Here is a 17009-nt window from a genome sequence, read left to right on the forward strand (position 1 = left end):
AGTTTTGATTTGTTTTCCTACCTTCTATTCTATTCTGATGGTAACAAGTCTCTCCAATCTCCTAAGCCACCAAACCTATCAAACGTTCTAATACAGAGCTTCCAAGTGAGTTTTAAACTCGGAAATCAGTCAAGATTGTTAAAGTAGTATATAAACATTGGGCAGTAGGGCTTAAAGAAAAGCCTTGAGGCTTCTGCTAAGAAATCCCAAGCACAAAAAAAAAATGTAGGTGGCCATAATAGTTCTACCTGCTCCACAGGGACTTGTAAACTATTTCTTTAAAGAACACTATTAAGTGCCAGAGAAAATTAATATATGAATATATGAGGTCCCAGGTCCTCATATAAGTCAGAGCAACACCATAAAATCAGTTTTATACAATGGGGTCATACTCAAGACTTCATCTCAGTAAAGGGCTGAATTCTGGCAACAGACTAAAACTGATGTTATGGCTAGAAAAAAAGGTTATGGTTATGGGATTTCCCATTACCGCATTTAAAAAATTCCCTTGAAATCAAACAAAATATACCTTTTCCTCCACCCTACACATTATACACACACACGGCACATTTTAAAGCTTATCCACAATATTTTCTATAGTGTGTGGGCTAGTTATTATAAGTTGTTATCTTGGCGGGTCTAGAACTTTTTTTTTTTTGGTTCTCAAATTTAAATGTATTCAACTCAAACATTAATTGAGCATCTACTCTGACAAAAATTACAATCAGAATTAGTGAGGCAGTGTGCCAACTAACAATCCCCTAATCTCAATAGCTTGACACAACCTAAGTTTAAATCTCACTAATTTTGCATATCCAATTTAGATTCCAAGAGAGATTTGCTTATAACAGTCCCTCAGGAACCTAGGTTCTACTTGACACATGCTTCAAAGATTACCTTCAAGGGAGGTAAAGGGGAATGCAGTACATCTCATCCTGCTCATAAACATTTTATTGAGCACAATAAGTCATAGGATCAAAGCTGACTTCAAAAATGACAGGAAAGGACAATCATATATACTTAGAAAAGAAATAAACTATATGTGAGGAATCATACCTTCTAAGTCACCCTGATGGTCAAATATTCAATTTACTCTTCTTTCCACGTACACCTATCCCCTTTCTGCAGAAGATAAATCCAAAAATCCCATTTATTTACAGTATCAAACGCAAAGGCCAGCCTCCAAGGATGATGTGGAAATAAATTCTTAACCAGGTCACAGAGACCTATTTACTAAAATAAGTTATCTAGCACCCATTACACCCATAATACTCAACAACAAAACATAGTTAAGTATAATTGTAAAACAAAATCGCCATTCAAAAATGGAGGAAAAAGGAATGTGCCAATCAGTGGTTCATACGCCCAGCTGAACAGGTAGTGCAAGGGCTCTCCTCTCTTGCAGGGGAGCCTCTGGGTGATGGCTGGGAAGTTTCTCAGGGCTCTCCTCTCTTGCAGGGGAGCCTCTGGGTGATGGCTGGGAAGTTTCTCAGTTCAACACGCTTCTCGGTGCCCTTTGTCTCTACCCTCCAGGAGGTTCTGTCCCTCTTTGTTATCTGGATCTTTGCCGTAAGACTGAGTTTTAATGATCTGTTCAAAGGCTTCCTAGTTTCATCTCTTACTAATCATAAGTGAACAGCAGTTGCTTCTTCCTATCACAAATCAGTTGCTTCTTATTCCTACTTGCAAGCCAACAAGGTAAGTTGCTAACTTATCTTTGCTCATATCTTATCAAATGGAGCCAACAACTGAAATACAATTTGTTTACCAACCTCATGCCCTCACATTAAAGTGCATAGTGTATTGCCTTTCTAGTTATTGCAGGCAAGTTTTAATAAACACTTCTTCTGTTTTGCATCTTGCCAGCTCCTAACATCAGTTCCCTTGCTGCCTGATCCTTGAATCAATGTCACACCTCAGGGGTTTTGTTAGAGCACCCTACTCCTCACATCAATTTTTACTTTAGTAGGGATGGACTACAAAGGTGTTGCCTAACAGAAATACAATGCAAATCATACATGTCATTAAAAATTTCTAGTAGGAACATTTAAAAGGTAAGAAGTAAACTTAATTTTTGTAATATATTACATTCAATCTTATACCCAAAATTATTTCAATCTGCAAATATTGATATTATTTAGCTATTTTATTTTACATTTACTATAATAAATCTTCAAAATCCAGCCATTTATTATACTTAAATCAGATCTCAATTCAATCTAGTCACATTTCAAGTGCTTATAATAGCATCATGGAGTTATTACTGATTACTATAATAGACCACACAGGGCAAAATTAAGGTGTAATAAATAGCAAGCCACTAAACTGTCAGTGGCTTAAAATAATGGTTTATCTTTATTCATGTATAACATAGGTCCACTGAGGGTATGCTCTGTGCTTTCACTGACGGATCAAGGTTAGTTAAGTAGTCACTAGTGCATATTTCACTGGTCAAAGTTTGTAATGTAACTATGTTTAACTTGGGTTTACTCAGAAAGAAAATCAGAAATATTAGGTAGATCACACTAATGACTACTATATTCACAATTCAAAACTTTCAAACTATGTATTGAAGGAAATGTATCTTTTAAATTTTCCCCTTTCCCCAAAATACATTTGCTTCGAAAGGCAAATTGCTGTTTAATTAACTACTACAAGTGGTGTAACTACTACTTATCATTAGCTAAAAAGGGAACACTAAAATAGTCTTATCTTCCTTACTATAGAACAATTTTTTCTTCAACTAAGTTTCTGAAGATTTGCTAAAAGCAACTGACAAGATACAAATAGTGCTCAAACACTATTTTTTTTTATTTTATTTTGGCAAACAAGTACTTCAAATCCCCTTTAACTTCTCTTAGCAAGTCCTTCCAACCAAGTGATTACTGCTGCAGAAACAAGTACAAACTGAAAGAAAATTAAGCGGGAGGGGGAAAGTCACATTTGTTCCTCAAAAGTAGAGAGAAAAGAGCAAACAGAAAACAAGACTCTTCTGTCTTTTTCAAAAAGATTTTATCACCTATGTGAATTAACTTTATGAGTTAACTTTCTGACATTTAAAGGCAATTGCCTATATAATTATCCAAAATGTAAAGTGTAACTTCAAAGCCTAAAGCTTAGATTTCAGAGACTGAAACCCCTTTACTCTAAAAATATATGCTTACATTCTAGTCCACCTTCGCTTAGGCATCCAAAGAAAAACTCTTAGGATATTAAGGAGCCAAGATAGTGACTAGATTACATGAAGTATTGAAAATTAAATAGTATCCTAGTGAGATGTAAGTGGTAGAAAATATAAAAAACACCACAAGGATTGTATTATGTAACAGAAAATTTTGTAAAGGAATCTATGTGGACTGGCTTCATATAAGCAGTTAATTTCTCCTTACAAAATATTTTGAAGTTGGATCTTCTAACTTAGAGCCTAGGATGAAGTAAGTTCTTTTAAATAAAGCAGAGCTAATAATATTTAGAATTGATAAGCAAACATATAGGTGCTTTTCTGAGGGGGTAAAAAAAAGCCAAAGCCAAATCCCAACCAACAAAATAACCAAACCTACTAAGTCAAATTAAACTTTCCAACCCCAGACATGAGACACAGAAATACCTGATTTCCTGCCATCTATACATATAAACTTAACCCATTAAAATTTTATAATCCAAAAATTAAGGTTAATAAATAGCAAACCACTAAAATGTCAGTGGCTTAAAATAATAGTTTATCTTTATATCTCAGAAACAGAAGAAAATATATTTTTCCCCCTGCATACTTAAGTTAATCAGGTGACTAATTAAAATTTATAGGCCATCCCCAAAACTTCTTCCTTTTTATAACTCACTTGCTCTGTTTATCTACTCTCATGCCATCAATCATGTCTAGCACCTCTAATTCCAGTCCTTTGTTCTGATTTAGTCCTCTAGGTCTACTACCAACAGTCATTTCAATCTAGCACCATACATTCAATCCATAAATAGTAGATATCTTCTCATTTCTATCTTCAAAAATCTAGAGTCCCCGCCCTTGAAGTTCCCCCTTATCCATAAAATCTTGGTATTGCTTTACAATAAGAACTTTAAGAGTCATCTTAAATTCCCAATACCTAATGACCAAATTCTGTAGATTTCTTTTGAAAAGTCAGCCTTCTTCCTTACTTTATCACTGTGTAACTCAATAGCCTCTTGCCTTCTTTTTAGTGTAGTTTTCCCCCCAATTCTATCTATTCCTAAAATACTATCTTCCAAGCATCAATTTATTCATACAATTCATCTGTTCAAAAACCTGCTCAGGCTTCCTCAGTTAAAAAAAAATTAAAATCCTCACCAATAGCATTCAGTATTCTTCAACCTCTTAGCCTCCCTTCCTTAGTCAGAAAATATTCTCCATAGAATTCTCCAGAAACTTTAATATGCTAATGAGAAATTTTATAACATTTAATAATACCTATTACTATATTACAAACCATTTTTTGGGGAAATGCTAGGCTACTAAACAGTTCCCTAGGGGCCTCCCCGGTGGCGCAGCGGTTGAGCGCTGGGTTGCGAAGCTGCCCGCAGCCTCTTCAGCGCTGGTTCGATTCCCGGCTGCTCCCCGGCCACCAGAGGAGGGTCCCACATGGTGCGCAGACCTCTCCTGCCGCCCGCTGCTCCCCTCAGCAGTGTACTTCGGTCCTTCTGCCTGCTCTGCTCCCCGCTCTGGCTCTGGTGAATTCTCTCACCCTCCCGCACTTCTGACTGTACCCAGTGCATGTATAAATGAAAAACGAACAAACAAATAAATAAATAAAACATGCCTCTATAAAAGAAAAAAAAAATAAGTCATTAAAAAAAAAAATAAACTAAACGGTTCCCTCAATTAATCTCAGTAATACTGCTTTATAGCCTGTTAGTAGATATCTTCTCATTTCTATCTTCAAAATCTAGAGTCCCCGGCCTTGAAGTTCCCCCTTATCCATAAAATCTTGAGGTCTCTTTGATTTCTGCTCCTCTGAACTACACAATTATCTGTATTTTGCAATTAGTAACAATATTACATTGATTTATACTGACAACTATATATTAGTTTATATTACTGATAATTGCGCCGTGTGTGGGTTTTTTTTAAGATTTATTTATTTATACAAGCACTGGGTACAGCCAGAAGCGCGGGAGGGTGAGAGAATTCACCAAAGCCAAAGCGGGGAACAGAATAGGCAGACTGACGAAGTATACTGCTGAGGGGAGCAGCGGGTGGCAGGAGAGGTCTGCGTGCCATGTGGGACCCTCCCCCAGAAGCCAGGGAGCAGCCTGGGATTGAACTGGTGCTGCAGAGGCTGCGGGCAGCTTCGCAACCCAGCACTCAACCGCTGCACCATCGGAGAGGCCCTGCTCCATGTGTCTTTAAATACATCAAGAAATTTGTGAGCTTTCTGTGAATATGAACATATATATAATTCTCTTTTAGACCATTCAGTATCAAAAAGGTGCTATCTGCCTTAACTAAATACAGTTCTATTCTAAGACAGTTGTTCAACTCCTCTCTTAAGCTTTGCTAAGATTTACTTATTTAATTTACTCATGGAAGAACTGAGGTATAGACCAGAGGTGGGATTCACATGAGACAGAGTGGGGAAGCACAACAGGTGGATTTACTGAAATGCACTGCTAAGGGGAGCAGCAGGCAGGACAGGAAAGGTCTGCTGCACCATATGTGGGTCAGCTCCCAGGCCAGGGAGGGATATAACTCAGGCAGTAGAGTTGAAAGCTCTAGACTTAACCCCTAAGCCACCAGGAAGGCCCCTTCTCTTAAGCTTTTGAGTCTTATACTGTATCTCTGCCCTGTTTGGCTGCCAAAAGTTAAGTATAAAGGAACACCATCTATTAAAAATGTATCTAGCGGGCCTCCAGGGTGGCACAAAGGGTTAAGCACCGCACTATGAAGCAATCCACAGCCTCTGCAGCACAAGTTCGATCCCCGGCCTGCCAAGGAAAAACTCACATGGCGCAGCGGACCTCTCCTGCCTCACCCACTGCTCCCCTCAGCAGTGTGTTTCAGTCTGCCTGTTCTGTTCCCCACTCTGTCTCTGGTGAATCCTCTCATTCCCCACATCTCTGGCCTGTACCCCAGCTCTTGTATGTATAAATAAATAAATCTTTAAAAAACAATGTATCTAGTTTTCCCCTTCATATGCAAGAAAAACCAAGCACTCTTCACTGTAGTTTGGTGTTACTGGATAGTTTCTGAAATGTGTCATCTTCTTTATATTATAGACAACAAGGCAGGGAAATAGTCTAACAGACAAAATTTATCTTCTAAGTTTTCATAAAACCATAAAATGTTCTTGATACTTCTGGAAAATCTAAGTATTCAAGCTGTTTGAACAAAACTCACCCAAACATCACAAGGGATTTTTACACCAAAATTAAAATCCAATGTTACCTGTGTATTAAATTTCTTTTAAAAAGTTAACAAATTCAAAAATGCCCATTAATCAAAAATGGGAGACCATGAAATCTACATTTTCAAAAACTTTTTAATTACAGAAAACCTCAAATATATGCAAAAGTGGAATATAACAAATCCCAATGTACCCAACATCCAGCTCCAACAATAAATCCTGCAACAATTCTATTTTATCTCTACATCCACACTGCCACCATATTACTTTGAAACAAATCAAAGGTATTAAGATTTTATTCATATTTCAGTATGTATTACTCAAAGCAAAAAAAGCCTATACTTTTTAAATCTCTCATCACATTCTTCTTAGAATATATAAAAGCTGCCATTTTAAAAAGACTTTGGAAGAAGTCATTTAATTCCTGTAAATTCTCTCTTATAAAATCAAGACTAAATCTAAAATTCCTTTTGATTGTTTTAATTTTCCCCTACAAACCAGGTTGGCTTCTGACACTTAATTCTGAATGTCAAGAGTCTTTAAAAAACTACAGATTAAATACAATTACACAACTGGTAGTGGTATAAACAGGTACCACCTCACACATCTAAACAAAGCTAATTGTTTCACAAGCAAACAAGGAAAATTTGTTTCCACACAATCTGTTTTTCATTATCTTTACTGATATTTGTTTATTTATTCTTCCACAAAAAGCAGAGCAAGATGAGTAAGAAATGGTTGAATTCCAAAAGACAACAAATATGCTAACTATAATACAAAACAAAGGAAACTGGTATTATTAAACAAGCAGTACTTAAAGGAGATAGGAGGCAAGAAAGGCACCAGGGGATAAGGAAGTGTCTATTCAAAGGTTACTCCTCTATTTATCTCTGTTCCTAAAGTACTATGGTTCAAAATGTTAGTATGCTATTTACATATCAGAATAGTCTATATGTCTATCTACCTCCATGGTTCTCAAAAGGAAGAGGAAGGGCTTAGTCCTCCAAGATATATTTGGCAATGCCTGGGGCCTTTTTTAATTGTAAAATCTGTAGGATGGGGGTTGCTACTGCTGGCCTCTAGTGGGTAGAAGTGAGGGATGTTGCTAAACATCCTACAGTGCAAAGGAGAGCCTCTACAACAAAGAATCCTTAGGCCCAAAACATCAATAGTATCAAAAAATGAGAAACTCTGGTCTAACCTGTTAAGAATATACACAACTTCTGTGAGAACAAGAATCTAATTCTTTTGTGCCCAGCATCTGGTGGCACACAGCACAACTCTATAGAACATATTTGTAGCCTCAACAGACCTTAAGTTATTAAAGGCATCCAATGCCTTTAATATTAATTTTACATCCATTATACCTCAATAAAGCTAAATAAAAAATTAAAGGCAATGGAAAAACCAGTGAAAACTTCAAAGAGAGCAACATAATTTGTCATAGCATTCAGCCTTTGGTGGTGACGGGATTTGTCTTTCCCAATGTCCTGACGGGTTTGGTCTGGAGTGGGGGTGGAGTCCACAAAGCCTGCATGGGATTAGCGCAGGACATCCTTTCCCCCTAACATAAGGATTTTCCTCAATTTTGGATAAGGGTCACAAACTCTTAACCAAATTTGTTAATTTGTGTTTGATTCTTTTACAAATCTGCTGTCATTTTTTAAGTTTCAATTCTCTCAAAAATTTTTCAAGCTTGACTTTTATCTCCAAGGCACAGTAAACAGTTGTTTTAGTCTGTTTGGTAATTCCGATATCTACAGTTCCCATAAGTCTATTTTTGCTGTCAGTTGTTTATGTTGGTTTTCACTCACGGTGTCTCATCTCATATGCCTGGTTAGCTCTGGTTCTATGCTAGACACTGCATTTGAAAAATCTGAGAGAAATAATTTGAGGTGAATGATACTTTTTTCAACTCCTTCCCTATCTTTGTTTCTTCCCTACAAGTTACTAATTTTCAAACCAGCTGCACTTCAAAATCACTTGGGGGATTTAAAATCACATTTTCCTAGGCCTAGTACAGAGCAATTACAATTGGGTGGAGGATGACTACAAACTGTTGGAATTTTCTTAAAGTTCTCTGTAAGAGTCCAGCATTCAGGCAAAGACTGAAAAGCTATGACTCTGAGGGCACAGGGGTTAAAGTGTCAGCACTAAAGCGCTAGCAAACTTTCGCTAGCCACTGCTGCATGAGTTCAATCCCCAGCCAGGGAGCGGAACCACTGGGATGGCAGATCTCTCCTATCTTGCCCACTGCTCCCCTCAGCACCCTGTTCTGTTCCTCACTCTGTCCCTGGTGAATCCTCATACAACCACACACCCAACCTCTGGCCTACACTCCAGTTCTTGTCTGCATAAATAAAATTTTTTAAAAAGAAATTAAAAAGGCTATGACTAAAATTATTTCATTGGTCACACCGATCTGCATTATTGACTCCCCAAAATTTATCCAGCTCAATCTAAGCTCCAAATTCTGATATGCAACTGTTTACTTGAACCATCCACTTGGGCCTCGTATGCATTGCAAATTTAACTAAGTCCAAACAGAAGTCATAATTCTCTTTTTCCCACCTTTCCCCAAGCTTTCACTGACCTATCCAAATTCATCATCCTTTCACTTGTATTAGGACATTAGCCTCAGGCTTATTAGTCTTGCCATTCCAACCCCCCACTCATACCCCTCCGTCTGCCACAGGGATCTGCCAGTAACTTTTTCAAAAACATTAATAAAATTATGTCATTTCTTTACTCAAAACCCTTGAATGTTTTCCTTTTTAAAAAAGAGAAAGATTTCCTATATTATCTAGCCCCTGCCTACTGCCAATCTCATCTTCTAACACACTGCATTCACTAAATTCCATTCACTAAACTCGCTTCATTCCCTCTTCCACGAATAGTCTTTCCTCCAGATCTCACTCTCATGTGCTCTTTTCTCAATGTTCATACCTGTACTTTAATTTCTTCTTAGAAGGAGGCATTTTCTAATTCTCCTACCTAAAATAATGACCATCATCTTCCATATTTCACTATTTCAATAACCTGACTTTTCCCTTTTCTTCCATTTCACCCATTTTTATTACATCGTTACACATTTTACTTCTCCAGTTGCTTTGCTTTACTTTTTGCTTTCCTCATAACACTATCTAAAATTACTGTTTGCTTATTTGTCTTCATCCACTACAACACAAAATTCAAGACGGGACTTTCTCTTTCACTGTTGCAAAGAACTAATATTACAGTAGGCCCTCAAACATTTGTTGACTAAAAGATGATTCATTAATCTAGGTTATTGCTGTACTCCAGATAATGGTACCATTCCTCTGAGAATATATGAGATTTATGAAAAGTGTTACATGCCAAGTACCCTCATAAAGGTGGACTTAAAAATCACCCCAAAGAACACTGGAATGACCAAGAAGTTTAAGGATCAGCTTTAATAAAGTTACCATGTTAAGTTAAAAGTAATATGGCAGGGCCTCCCTGGTGGCGCGGGGGGTTGGGATGCAACCTGTGAAGCTTGCCACAGCCACTGCAACAAGAGTTTGATCCCCGGCCAGGGAGCTACCTACATGGTGCATTGGACCTCTCCTGCTGCTCCCCACAACAGTTTATTTTAGTTGATCTGCCTGTTCTGTTCCCCACCCTGTCTCTGGTGAATCCACTCACTTCCCAACAACTCCAGCTTGTACCCCAGTTCCTGTACGTACAAATAAATCTTTAAAAAAAATTAATATGGCACTGCAGACTAACATATCGAAAAGAAAACATTCTAATGACAATCACATAGGGTATTTCCATTCTGACATAGCCAAATGGAATTCTAATTTACATTACTATTACTGACTAAATATATTATGGGGTAATTTAGTCAAAAATTGAATATACTATTTCAGAAAACAGAAAAGTATTTTAAAACAACCACTGAGCAGTCATCTGTTGAAAATGTGTCTAATGAGTGGAATTACTTGACCTTGAGATTCTATGGTTTAAGTCACATAGCCACATCAAAATAATACTGTTATCATATTCACCAATGTTAAATTAAATATGCTTGAGACTGCAGTAAGAATCATACTCAAGGAATGCTCATGGATCTGTGACACTTATTTTTCCATATTTGTTATTAGAATACTAGTAACAATACTAATGACAAAAAATGCATATATTTAAAAAGTCACATAGTGCATTCTAGATAATGTTCTAAGTCATTTGAATACTTCCACAATTGCATCAGATGACTTATAAATCAATACAAGTCCAAAACTTTGCTTCAAGTTTCTCAATTATTTTGCTCAAAAAGTAAAACTTACATTGAGTGAAATGCTATAACCAAACTTAAAGGCAAACAAATGGAGAGAACAGTTGTGTGTGACAAAAAAATTAATGTTCTTAACATTAAAGATGTCTTTGGAAAAAAAAAAAAGGGATGTCTGACAAATGGGGGGGGGGATTGCAAAACAAATGAAAGGCACATGACCAAAGAAACTAACTAAAACATTCAAAAATATTCTAGTTCCAAATAATAAATGAATGCATTAGATTCTATTTATACCACCTCCAAAACGCGGCCTATCTGATAAAATGTTATCCTAGTATGTATGAAGTATGAGAAACCCCATACTCATGAAATGCTCATGATCTCAGTATTTTTGATATATATATATGCCTTAAACAGTAGCACTGTTTAATGAGTCCACTTACAGTACATTCACATGAGGAAGAAATTGGAAATATGAGCCAAGATTCCTACCCAACAGGAATAAATGAGATATCACCTAAATACCTAACAAGAGAGAATTATTAAATCACAGAGCATGCATATGAAAGTATTCAGCAATGATATTGCAGTAAACTACTGAAATGGGGAAATGTACACAATATTGTTTCAGAGAAAAAGTGATAATCCTGTTGTATGTTTGACCCCAGTTTTTCTAAGACATTTACAACATTTAGTATGCACAGAAAAAAAAAATTACTAGATTATAATATATCAGAATACTGGCAGGTAATTTACCAACTTTTCTGGTTGTGAGATAGTATTTTTTCCTGTTTCCTTTTCAGGGCAATCCTGGAATTTCCACATCTGCCATTATTTTCCATGTTACATTTCTTTCCCTATTTTCTATTAGATTGATAATTTTCTATCTCTTGACTCACTTTATAAGTTAAAAATTATATTTTCATTATCTTGATAGAAATGTTACTGATATCCAAATGAAACACTTCTGTTACAAAACAAAGTATGTGCCGTAAAGTAATATCCTCCTAAAAATTACCAATCCCCTAAACCCCTATTACTTTATTTTTCAGTCTAGCAGTTACTTTTTACAAATATAAACATTAACAACCACAACTGCTGTGAAATAACACAAAAGATATTAAAAAATGAATTCATAAATAGGCCTCCCTGGTGGTGCAGAGGTTAAAGTCTCATCACCATGAAGCTATCACCAGCCACTACCGCATGAGTTTGATCCCCAACTAGGGAGCTAATTAACCCACATGGCACAGCAGACCTCCCTTCTCGCCCGCTGCTCCCCTCAGCAGTGTCTTTCAGTAGATCCTCCTATTCTGACCCACACACTGTCTCTGGTGAATCCTCATCGCCCCCCCAGCACCTCTGGCCTACACCCCAGTTCTTGTATGCATAAATAAAGCAAATCTTTTAGAAAAAAAGTTCATAATGAGTACTCAAAAAAAAAGGGAATCTGTGATGGTAGCTAAGAAAACTCATTCTAGAAACAGGCAAATAGAAGAAATTAACTTAATTGTTTATGCTACCTTGCTTGTACAGGCTGTACTTTTGGGTAATCAAACTGAGGAAAAGTTCTTTATGTAAGAATCACAGCTATAAACACAATGAGAGATTAGAAAAAGTTCCATTTTGCAAGCTTTAATGAAATAACGATGAATCCAAATGACAACATTTCACCATCAGGTGGGTGAAAAGCTGAGACTTGGAGACACACTAGCTAATGCCATGCGTAGTCCTTGTCTGCATCCTAATTTGAACAAATCATATTTTAACGATGTTTATTCAACTGAAGAAAACTAAACAATGAAAGGCCATCAGTTACTATTAAGGAATCTCTATAAATTTAAGGTCTTGTAAATAATGGTACTGTGTGTTTAAAAATCCTTATTCATTAAAGCAGCACTTCTCAATTTCTGATATTGGGATGGCTTTAACTCTTACAAATTATTGAGGACTTCAAGTTTTTGTTTATATGAATTATATATACCATTTGCCAGAGGACAGGGATGAGAAAGAATGGTTGACTATAAAGTGGCATGTGAGAATGGGTAAGAGTGAACTCACACTGTATCTTGATCATGTGATTAAATCTACACAACTGTGCATCCATCAAAATATGCAGAAATGATGTATCTACTAACACCAAAATAATATCTAACACAGTAAGAGTATATAAAGGAGATCTCTCCCTTTTGCCCTCTATACTTAAGTATAAAGTTTTAAAAAATCCAGTTTTTTGCAGTGCTTCCATTTTTACCACTAATTTAAGTAGTCCACAGATATGCAGTTTTCCCTGGCTAATAGGGGAAATCTACACATTACATTTTTTGCTTTTAAGAAGTAATGATTTCTACGAACCTTTCTTCCTACCTCAAAAACTTGACTGTGTTTTAAATACACACAGTTTTGAAGAATAAATCTGAATTTAGATAAAACAAAATCTGGTAGAGAATTGAAATTTGAGAAATTGGGTAGTCTTGGCCTGAATTTGGGGTAAAGTTTCTGACTAGAAATCCCACTGAAAAGTTATATAAATTCACACCTCTCACCCAGTTTCAAATACACGTACACATGGTAAATAATATGAAAACAAAACTTCCAAAACAAAAGTTCTCCAGAACTATGAATTTCTCAGTGGGCCCGAAACAGAAGTATAAGCAAGCACTGAATGTTAGTGCAGCATGGGGCCTGATAAGCACCAAAATCTGAGGAAGATAGGGTTTTGGTTTCTAAGGGATGAAGGTACTAAACAGAGCCCCACAAAAAGGCCCCCATAGTCAGATTCACTGCTTAAAAGAGGCCAGACTAGAGATTACTAGTGGTGGGGAGGGAGAAAGGAAAGAAATGCCAGAACTCTGGTAATGAAACTGCATTCTCATGTATTTTGGAAAATTGCTACCTTAATTCCATACATACCCAAAAACAGAAACACAAACCAATCATGTCAAAGCTTAAAGCATTTCATTTGGGCATACGATGCCCTAAAACGGATCAAAAAAGTCGTACTCTGATTTTCGGGTAAGAAAATATCCTATTTATCTTCCTTCTTGCCAACGAAAAAAGACTATACACCAAGGAACTGCTTTCCCATTACCAAATAGCCTCAAAATTATTTGTTAAATGTGCTGCTCTATACAAGCAGCATTTTTATTCTCATTTATTTTAACTTCTATTTTCTCAAACTCTTTCCCTATTCCTTAAAAACTGGGACAAAATTAAAATTTAATGACCTTCTACAGTGCTTCTTCATTTTACCCTTCCTTGCCACCACTCAGAACACTAAATTACCACTTAAAAATTCATTTTGCATTTATTTCATAAAGTATAGCTACTTTTTATAGTATTTTAGAAACATATTACTATACTAAAGCACTTGGTGCTTTATACCAATCTGATTTCATGACCAACATAAATCACAAATTCTCCAGTTTTAGAGCCTCCAGTTTTTTTCCTATCATATAAAACTCCATAACTTTAACTTTATATAAGCTTTAAAACTGAGTTCTAAAGCATTTATGTCTTTAGAAGTCTGTCACTACACCACTTCTCAAACCTTTTGGTCTCAGGGCTCTTTTTAAAACTCTCAAATAAGGGGGTTGCAACTGTATGGGGAATATAAAAATAAAATTTAAAAAAAATAAAAGAAATGCATACAGTGTGCAAAGATGAAAAATGATGTTAAGAATTACATAAAATAAAATATTAAAAAAAAAAAACTCTCAAATAGGGGCCTCCCTGGTAGCCCAAGGAATTAAGACACAGCACTATGAAGCTATCGACCAGGGAGGGGGACCCACATGGTGCAGCAGACCTCTCCTGACTCACCAGCTGCTCCCCTCAGCAGTGTATTTCAGTCAATCAGCCTGTTCTGCTCCCTACTGTCTCTGGTGAATCCTCTCACCCCCCACACCTCTGGCCTGTACCCCAGTTCTTGCATGTATAAATAAATCTTTTAAAAAAAAAACTCAAATATTACTGAGGTACCAACAAGTTGTACTCATGCAAGTTAAGTATATGTGTATGTATACATATGAGACAATTACTGTATTAGAAATTATAGGATTCTTAAAATTTTCAATTCATTTAAAAGTAAAACCATTAATTGTTAAAACAAATTAACATTATATGAAAAACCAATTTCCAAAAACATAAGTTTGATACCACGTTTTACATTTTTGCAAATTACCATTAACATCAAGGTTAACAGAGACAACTGAAGTCTCATATTTGCTTCTGCATTCACTCTGCTGCAATAAGTAGTTTAGGCTGACGCAAATGAAGAATATAGTCTTCGATATGTACATGTGTATACACATATGTAACTAGACAAGAAAGGAGTAACTTGATAGTCTTTGATAGTCTTTCAGTCAATTGTGGGTAGTCTTCTTTGATATTATACCCAACATGACAAGTGGCAGTTTCTTCAAGATCGGCTAATACGCAGAACATGAAACCACATCGGTACATTTTCCAACCACTGTTACTGGTCTATGTACAATTTTGAATGGACTGTCTATCCATGTCTGATTTTTGTAACATAAGGTAGTCATTTCAAAACTACTGGTTCTCTGAATTATCGTACAGATCTTTTAAACGTTGCATGTTTCATTATAATACAGTATCAAAAGAAAGCATTAATATAACTATCAGAAGTCATTAACAAGTTATAAAATTCATAAAAGCAGTTAAGTATTCCAAAACTCTAATTTCATTGGAAAGTTGAGATTTTATCATTGCTAGCAAAAAAACACCTGTTCCTTTAAAGTGACTAAATTAATTTTTTAGTAAGTTGTCCGTTACTTAAAAATACATGAGTCTCTCAATAACCAGTTTGTCAGTTCTCCTTTCAAGCAAAAAGTTTTTCATGAAAGCAGCAACAAATTCAGCCTACAATTCACACAACTGCACAAGTGCAAAAAAAGTACTTTTCAAATCTTAGTTTGATAAGTAAGTGCTTTATTAGAGGCACTTATTTAATAAACAATGTTATAAAGGCATGCAGTGAGAACTGCAAATCAAAAATGTAATGACATACCACTTCATACTCATTAGATGGCTGTAATCAAAAGAAGGAACAATACAAGCTACAACACAGATGGGATAAACACTGAATATAATGCTAAATGAAAGAAGTCAGACAAAAGAAGTCACATATTGTATGGTGGAGCTAAGAGGTCAGTGGTGGGAGGGTGATGAGAATGACTGTTACTGGGTATAAGGTTTTTTGGGGAGTGATGAAAATGCTCTGATAATTAGATAGTGGTGATGGTTGTACACGTCTGTGTCCACACTAAAAACCACTAAGTTGTTCAGTGTTAGTTATATTTCAATAAAGCTATTGTTTTTAAAAACACACACAGCACTCAAGGGTTAAAATCTGGTAAAAGTTCAGCCGGCTCATCAAGGTCATTCTTTAGTGAAACTGGCATCAAAAAAGCGTGTGGTCATAAAAATACAATTACTAGCACAATTTGGTGCCAGTGCTTTGACTTCTGGTATGGCACTTGCAGTTTGATTCATCATCAGTGGAAATGTCAATACAATGAAATAGGCAAAAAACATCAGTATTATTATGAAAAGTAGTTTGACATCAAGGACCTCTCTGAACAGGTCTCAGAGATCCCCCCAAGGGAACCACAGAGCATCAAACTTCGAGAATTATGGCTCCAAGTCACAGCTCCAACCAAATATAGCACAGCTTCAGAAGGCTCACATGCAAATAAAGATGTACACTTAAAGCGTAATTCCAAACTTTCTAAGCATGTATCACAAACGTCTCAAAAAAACAAGTAATATTCATGGTGATGGAAATTATTTCAATAAATAAAAGTGAAGTGCCTGAATTGAAGCATTTGAAATCATTGATTCAGTGGAAGATTATAATAGCAAATCTCCACAAAAACTCAAATACAAAGTAGAAAGGAGAAATTTAACGATTTAGTGCACAACAAATATTCAATATGCCGTCTAAACATTATTTGTTAATAATGATACTCTTTAAAACTATTAGCTCTTATACAATATTCAAAGAGCAGATTTCTGAAATTTCCACATTATCAGTAACAATATATGTAGCAGAGCTAAGTTTAATGTTCAATAAACATTTATAATAAACTATCACAGAACCAAAGAATTTTAGATCTGAAAAGGCACCTTACACATAGTTACGCAGTCCAACAACTCCATTTTACATGATGAAACAGTTTTAACAAAGTTAGCTAGTGACTGAGACAGCACAAGTTGTCTTTGCTCCCAGTACTATTTTCACTATGTCAATCTAATTCCCCAATCAAATATAGTACATAAAACATTTAAACTACATCATAGGGAACATACCCAATGCACCTTATGTGCCAAATAGCAATTTCATAATGTTTGAC

The 17009-nt window shown here is 36.0% G+C and overlaps 1 protein-coding gene across 1 annotated transcript in view; it reads right to left on the reverse strand.

Annotated features, from left to right (window-relative positions):
- Positions 1-17009, reverse strand: part of SP3 (Sp3 transcription factor) — a gene marked incomplete at both ends in the record, with an annotated part of 47594 nt that overhangs the window by 19786 nt on the left and 10799 nt on the right. The gene's annotated exons all lie outside the window — the stretch shown is intronic.

This window comes from Talpa europaea, assembly GCF_964194135.1.
Source record: "Talpa europaea genome assembly, chromosome: 1".
Classification (NCBI taxonomy): domain Eukaryota; kingdom Metazoa; phylum Chordata; class Mammalia; order Eulipotyphla; family Talpidae; genus Talpa; species Talpa europaea.